The following is an 8449-nucleotide window of genomic DNA, read 5'->3' on the forward strand; positions in this document are numbered from 1 at the left end:
AAGGTGCCAAACTAACATCCGCTTTCGCCATCCCGCTCTTCAAAATAAGAGAGTTCAAACGAGTATAGTTATTTGGTCCCGCATCACCACACAGGGTCACGTGATTATACGCCCCCCCCCCCGCCTCGTCCTTCAAAGAAGAGGGAAATGACGTCATACTCGTATCTTTGATTAAATCTAATAAAGCAGTGATGCCCAAAATACGGCCCGCGGGCCAGATACGGCCCGCGACGTGGTGCCATCCGGCCCGTAGAAACGTCGACACAAAGTGTAGAAAATCCCCCCTTTTTTTTTAAAGTTGTAAAGTATCTTGAAGTACGTTAGGGCCTCCCTTTTTCTCTGATGGATTGGTACAATGGCCTTTTACATTAGTACCTGTACGTTGTGACATGGAAGACCTGAAGAAACTCTGAAGTTAGAATCTACCTGGAAAAGTTGAACGGATCTTTAATTCTATTGTGAAACGTGATAATAAGCTAACATATTTGATTTATAAAGAAAGTTTGGCTGTTTTAAAAATAAACAACATATAAACGGCATTATAAAACAAATATGTCGTCCTTCTTGGTTTGAGTATCAGATACAAAGATTGTTAATCTTCGCCTAGAGATTGGAGGAGAAACAAAAGAAGAAAATTATTTGTTGGTAAGCTGGCTACAGTGTCGCTCGCATTTTAAGTAGAGGCGCGTAAAAACAAAAAGATACATTTCAGATATCCAATTAATTAATGTAAGCAGGCTACTAGATCCAGAGGTTTCTAATAAAATTGTTTCAGTTCAATTTTATTTCGGTTTTGTACCTTTTCGGTCTTGTGGCCCGCGACGCGAGTGTCGGAAAGTCAAATGGCCCGCAGGTCGAATTACGTTGGGCATCACTGTAATAAAGTAATTTCTTCGAGTTTGAAGATTAATGAGGGAAATGACGTTCTACTCGTATGTATGATTTGTTATATTATCAATTAGGTTGTAAAAACAACACTACTGTTTAAATTACAACTCCATTTTTATTGACATGACAAGAAAGGGATAGAACTAACAAGAGACTTTAATAAACACTAATAACAGACTTGAGAAAAACATGCGAGCAGGTGAACACACTGAACAGTAGGACAAGGGAGACAACAAGTAAACAAACAAACACACACGCAACATACGTACACATAAATACACATAAATGTAACATGATTATATCTAATAAAGCATTACTTCGAGTTTGAAGATTAATGAGGAATTCAGTGTTTCATGTACCTACATGTTTCGCCACATATCCAGCGCAGACATAACCAATCTAGTGCATGTTAATCATAGACGACTCTGTCATAGGTTTTCATTACTGACTGAATGTAATATATCTATTTCTCTAATGTTAATGTTAATCATAGACGACTCTGTCATAAGTTTTCATTGCTGACTGAATGTAATCTGTCTATTTCTCTAATGGCAAAAACGAGAACATACGAATTGACATGTCTAAAGACATCTAAAAAAAAAACTTGACTTTATCTTTGTGTCTACGGGTTTTTTTTTTATTAATTTTATTAATTTTTTTTTTGTTTTTTTATTAGTAAGTTATGGTTCAAAGTGTTTATTAGTTCTGCTTAAAAGATTTGGTCTCTTGTTTTTGAGTATTTCTAATTTATTAATGGTTCTATTTACCCCTTTTGTAGTTTATTTTATGCTTTCTTCTGGTGACGCGACAATTGTTTCAATGACTACTCAAACCCGGTTGCAACCTATATATTTAGCCACATCTCAAACAGACAAATTTTGTTCGAAGGGGTCTATTTAAGTTTGCGTTGTCTGCTTCATTCTTTGGCAAGACCGCAGTGAACTTTCTTATGAACGGCGTAACAGAGGTAAGCGCTATGAACAATTAAATCAGGAGTCATTAATCTCTCAATGCTATTCAGGAATTGGAATCTGAAACAGCTGAAGCAGTGTTTGTGGGACACACATATTAGTCAACTAAGTCCCGCCGAAAACTTTTAAGTAGACCACTGTAGACAACGACTTTGTCTGCATCATGTGTGGCAAAATATGCTATGCGGGTCGAAACTGTGTTTTGTGTGGTCTGTGGCATTTTACGTCTCGAGAGACGATCTTTTCCCTTTGCAACTTCTTGTGTGACTAAAGAGGCCAATCCTTGATACACAGCTGCGATCGCAGGTTGGGCATATATAATCACCAGGCGCCGTTGCATTTTCACCCTTCTTTCTGCTTCTGTTGTGTATGACATCTGCAATCTGTGACCCTTCCTTTATGCTCTCTCTCCATGTGGATCTGTCCAGTGCCACCTCTTCCAAGTTGCCAGTGTCGATTTTGAAGAGCTTCATGTCGCGTTTGCATACATCCGCATAACTTAAAAGTGGGCGACCAGCGGCTCTCCTGCCTTCTATTAGATCGCCATACAGGATGTCCTGTGGAAGTTTTTGTGTGGTAGTCATGTGAAATACTGAGCTCACTGTTAATCTTCAAAATCTAGGCCTGAATATGTGTTGCACAAACTACAGGGATAATAAGCTAGCAGGCAACCACATGAATTAATCTCTCAAAAAATGTGCAAAGTTTTCCGCTCAATACTAAGAATGTGCAACGTGTTCCGCTCAATACTAAGAATGTGCAAAGTGTTCCGCTCAATACAAAGAATGTGCAAAATGTTCCGCTCAATACTAAGAATGTGCAAAGTGTTCCGCTCAATACTAAGAATGTGCAAAGTGTTCCGCTCAATACTAAGAATGTGCAACGTGTTCTGCTCAATACTAAGAATGTGCAAAGTGTTCCGCTCAATACTAAGAATGTGCAAAGTGTTCCGCTCAATACTAAGAATGTGCAAAGTGTTCCGCTCAATACTAAGAATGTGCAACGTGTTCCGCTCAATACTAAGAATGTGCAAAGTGTTCCGCTCAATACTAAGAATGTGCAACGTGTTCCGCTCAATACTAAGAATGTGCAAAGTGTTCCGCTCAATACTAAGAATGTGCAAAGTGTTCCGCTCAATACTAAGAATGTGCAAAGTGTTCCGCTCAATACTAAGAATGTGCAAAGTGTTCCGCTCAATACTAAGAATGTGCAACGTGTTCCGCTCAATACTAAGAATGTGCAAAGTGTTCCGCTCAATACTAAGAATGTGCAACGTGTTCCGCTCAATACTAAGAATGTGCAAAGTGTTCCGCTCAATACTAAGAATGTGCAAAGTGTTCCGCTCAATACTAAGAATGTGCAAAGTGTTCCGCTCAATACTAAGAATGTGCAAAGTGTTCCGCTCAATACTAAGAATGTGCAACGTGTTCCGCTCAATACTAAGAATGTGCAAAGTGTTCCGCTCAATACTAAGAATGTGCAACGTGTTCCGCTCAATACTAAGAATGTGCAAAGTGTTCCGCTCAATACTAAGAATGTGCAAAGTGTTCCGCTCAATACTAAGAATGTGCAAAGTGTTCCGCTCAATACTAAGAATGTGCAACGTGTTCCGCTCAATACTTAGAATGTGCAAAGTGTTCCACTCAATACTAAGAATGTGCAAAGTGTTCCGCTCAATACTAAGAATGTGCAAAGTGTTCCGCTCAAATACTAAGAATGTACAAAGTGTTCCGCTCAATACTAAGAATGTGCAAAGTGTTCCGCTGAATACTAAGAATGTGCAAAGTGTTCCGCTCAATACTAAGAATGTGCAAAGTGTTCCGCTCAAACACTAAGAATGTGCAAAGTGTTCCGCTCAAATACTAAGAATGTGCAAAGTGTTCCTCTCAATACTAAGAATGTGCAAAGTGTTCCGCTCAATACTAAGAATGTGCAAAGTGTTCCGCTCAAACACTAAGAATGTGCAAAGTGTTCCGCTCAATACTAAGAATGTGCAAAGTGTTCCGTTATGGAAAAAGTGTGGGGAACACTGAACTAAGGGAGATGAGCCATATTTATTCCGATACATTTCTTCATGTTAATCTTAAGTAGCATAGAATGAAAACGAGACCGGAAGTTTTTTGATGTCACGGCACGTCACTGGACAACGAGCTATTGGTCTTCACAGGTTGAGACATCAGTCCGTGTTGAGGTCTAGTATAACGATTGGTCTCGATTGAACCAGTTCACGTGCTATACCAGTGGTTCTCAACCTGTGGGTCGCGACCCCCTTTGGGGGTCGATTGACGATTTGCCAGGGGTCGCCTAAGACCATCGAAAATGTGGATTGTTATTGTCTACTCTTCTATTGCTGTATGTGTGTGTGTGGGGGGAGGGGAGGGGGGGTCGCGGCAGAGTGGGGGATTGTAAAAAGGGGTCGGCGAGCATGAAAGGTTGAGAACCGCTGTGCTATACGGTTTTTTTCCCCTAACACTTTGATCTCCTAGATAACTATTGACCATTCCCTTAAAAGGCGAAAACTTTCAAGCAGAACAATTACAGTATGTAATTAGTGAAAGTCCAATAGTACAGTACCTACGTAAGCTACTATGTTTAGTAGAAAAACTAAGACACACATTGTTAGCCGCGGACGAACACGTTAGCGTGATGTGGTACGGTATATATAGGCTCAGGGCCCCGCATACGACACTCGCCCAGGGCCCCGCATACGACACTCGCCCAGGGCCCCCGCATACGACACTCGCCCAGGGCCCCGCGCTCTGCAAAGTCCGCCTCTACAACAGTCTTCTATAAACTATCGACAACTCTAACCCTTCATCTTGAGGAAGACTAAATGGATAAAAGAAAAAAAAATGAATCGGGACGTTGATGTAGCACTGCTGACTCTGAAACGACGATTCGCCTATTTCCCTCTATCTTCAAATATTGGACGAGGACAAAACTCGACAAGTTACAACGAATTCAGAACAACGCAGCACGAATAGTCCTAAGAAAAACAAGACGAGATTCTGCTACTATTCTCTTGGCCACACTTTGTCATCAGCGTGTCTATGATAAAAAAACGCCCTTGTACCCTAGCGAACTGATCACGCCATATGTCCCTCAGAGAACCTTACGCTCAATGGACTCAACGCTTCTAGTGGTGCCACGTTTCTCCCTCAAAAGCTACGGTCTGCGGGCTTTTTTAGCTTGGAACCCCCTCCCCCTCCCCATTAATTTCACTACACTACATTCAAGAATAACATTAATTTCATTACACTACATTCAAGAATAACATTAATTTCACTACACTACATTCAAGAATAACATTAATTTCATTACACTACATTCAAGAATAACATTAATTTCATTACACTACATTCAAGAATAACATTAATTTCATTACACTACATTCAAGAATAACATTAATTTCACTACACTACATTCAAGAATAACATTAATTTCACTACACTATTGTAACACTATATTCAAGAATAACATTAATTTCACTACACTACATTCAAGAATAACATTAATTTCACTACACTATATTCAAGAATAACATTAATTTCATTACACTACATTCAAGAATAACATTAATTTCACTACACTATATTCAAGAATAACATTAATTTCATTACACTATATTCAAGAATAACATTAATTTCATTACACTACATTCAAGAATAACATTAATTTCACTACACTATATTCAAGAATAACATTAAGACCTATCTGTTTAAAATTTTTTTTAGATTAATTTGTCATTTTAGATCTCGTGTTTAGTTTTATAATATTATCACACCGCCATGAGCCTACATTTTGATTGTTAACAGCGCTCTATAAATTGGATTATAATTATTGTAAAATATTATAAAATGGAACAGCTAGTTCAGTGAGTGAGGATATTCGTTTAATACTTTATTGTTCGTAGTTTGTTTGTAGCTTTTAATGTCTGTTTTTTTGTGTACACACTCCTCTATCCGATGTGGCTCACACAGTAAATGTAACACTCTCTCTTAATGCCATTCTCAATATATTTTTACGATTTCCTCTATTCAATTTGTAAATTCATGGGCTCAAAATCCTGGGTGGATGGATGAGCGGGTGGACGTGGTTCTCGAAAACGGCTCTAACAATTTTCCAGGAAATTTGACAGTTAACGTATATCTTCGGGAAATGAATTACTAGCTATTTCGGGCACATTGGTAAAACTCTAGTTTTACCATTGTAATTTTTTATTTATAAAAGACAATCATTTTAATTTGGCTAGATGTCTAGACAATCTTTATCTTAAATACATTACGTCATCGGGTATTTACATAAGTAGGTTCTAATCATTTAATTAATGTAATAAGTTAATAGATAGGAGAATTATTTGTATCTGAATTTTTAGTCTACATCTATAGGACTATTATTAGAATGTTAAGTTTCATTTTTGTTTACATCTAGCATTCTAGCGATAAAATATATGTTTCTTTAGTGCTTTAAATACCGGTCATCAGCTTGTTTGGTTTTGTTTTTTCAAAGTACATATTTATAGTTTACTTGTTTATATTAGGAATTTAAAAGTTAAATGAAAGATAGATAACCATTAAAGTTTAAAATAACACTACATTATCCCCCTTGTTAAGAAAACGACATCAACAATATAATGTGATAAACTTACAATAGAGAGACGCGGTAGATAATGTGCAGGTGGTTCGGACCGCAGGTGTCATTGTGTAATAAGGGCATCAAACTTTCCCCTTGTCATTATGTAATAAGGGCATCAAACTTTCCCCTTGTCATTATGTAGTAAGGGCATCAAACTTTCCCCTAGTATGTATTAAACTACAGATTGCTACACAACTCTTACAGGTATCTTACATTTTCGAGGGGAAAGTAAAGGCAATCTATCATTGTGCTGGCCACATGATACCCTTGTTAACCGTTGACCTTTACAGAATCTACCTTATAGATCGCGAGGTCTGAAAGGTGAAATTAACTTATTTTCTTTATATATTTTTAAAATTTAACATTAATAATAATAATATTAATAATATTAAATAGTAAGTTTTACCCTTAATCCTTTATATTTTAATTTTAAGAACACACACACACATACATACATACACACATACACACATGCATACATACATACTTACACACATACACACATACATACATACATACATACATACATACACACATACATACGTACAAAAATACATACATACATACATACAAAAATACATACATACATACATACGAAAATACATACATACACACATACATGCATGCATGCATGCATTTATACATACATTTATACATACATACATACATACATACATACATACATACATACATACATACACACACACATACATACGTACAAAAATACATACATACATACATACAAAAATACATACATACATACATACGAAAATACATACATACACACATACATACATGCATGCATGCATGCATTTATACATACATTTATACATACATAGACACATAGATACATAGATACATACATACATACAAACATACATACATACATACATGCATGCATGGATGCATACATTTATACATACATACATACATACATACATACATACATACATACATACATACACACACGCACGCACACATACACACACTCATACATACATACATACATACATACATACATTCATACATACATACATACATACATACATACATACATACATACATGCATACATACCTACATACATACATACATACATACTAGGGGTGCACCGGATAGTACTTTTTGATATCCGGCCGGAGCCGGATATAACCGGATAGTACAATTAGATATTCGGCCGGAGCCGGAGCCGGATACCTACATGACTCAAACAGCTCGTTTTACTGAAGTTTTTGCAAATCTTCTATATAACATACCTATATTCATATTATTTTGTTATTTACTTTCTTACTTTAAACTCTATCACTGATTGATAAATTAAAATGAACAGCATTTTTTTTTACAGATATGCTTATCATAAACTAATCTTTGTAACATGAGATGGTGTGTGCGTATGTATTGTAAAGTAGAATGTGGGATAACTCATGCAGAATATATAAACATATATGTAACTAATGTAAATCTTTCAAAGGTAAAGTTCACTCTAGGTTTTATAGCTTAAATCTTTTTTAAGTACAATCTAAGTTGTATAGTGGGTAGATGTTTGTGTTCATGTATTTGACACCATCAACTTGTCATTAGGCTCGTGTTTTAAAGGCCACAAACCGCTTCTGGTTTGTATCTAATACAGATAATGGCTTAGTAAATATCTTAAGTACAGCAAATTTCCAGCCGTATGCTGGGCATTAAATTTTTTACAATGCAAAACATAGCTGCTTCGGTCAAATGACTCATTCAACCAATGGGCAGTTAAACCAAAATATGATTCGGTGGTATTATCAGCTGTCCAAGTGTCCGTTGAGAAAGCGATGCTTTTAGCATCAGATAGCATTTCACGAAGCTTTGAGGAAATATTGTCGTAGATATCTGGAATCTCACGTTCTGTAAAATAATTGCGACTAGGCACAGTGTATCTTTTCTCCAGTACTTTTAAAAGTCCAATAAATCCAGGCTTCTC

The sequence above is a fragment of the Biomphalaria glabrata genome, chromosome 18 (assembly GCF_947242115.1).
Source record: "Biomphalaria glabrata chromosome 18, xgBioGlab47.1, whole genome shotgun sequence".
In the NCBI taxonomy this organism is placed as follows: domain Eukaryota; kingdom Metazoa; phylum Mollusca; class Gastropoda; family Planorbidae; genus Biomphalaria; species Biomphalaria glabrata.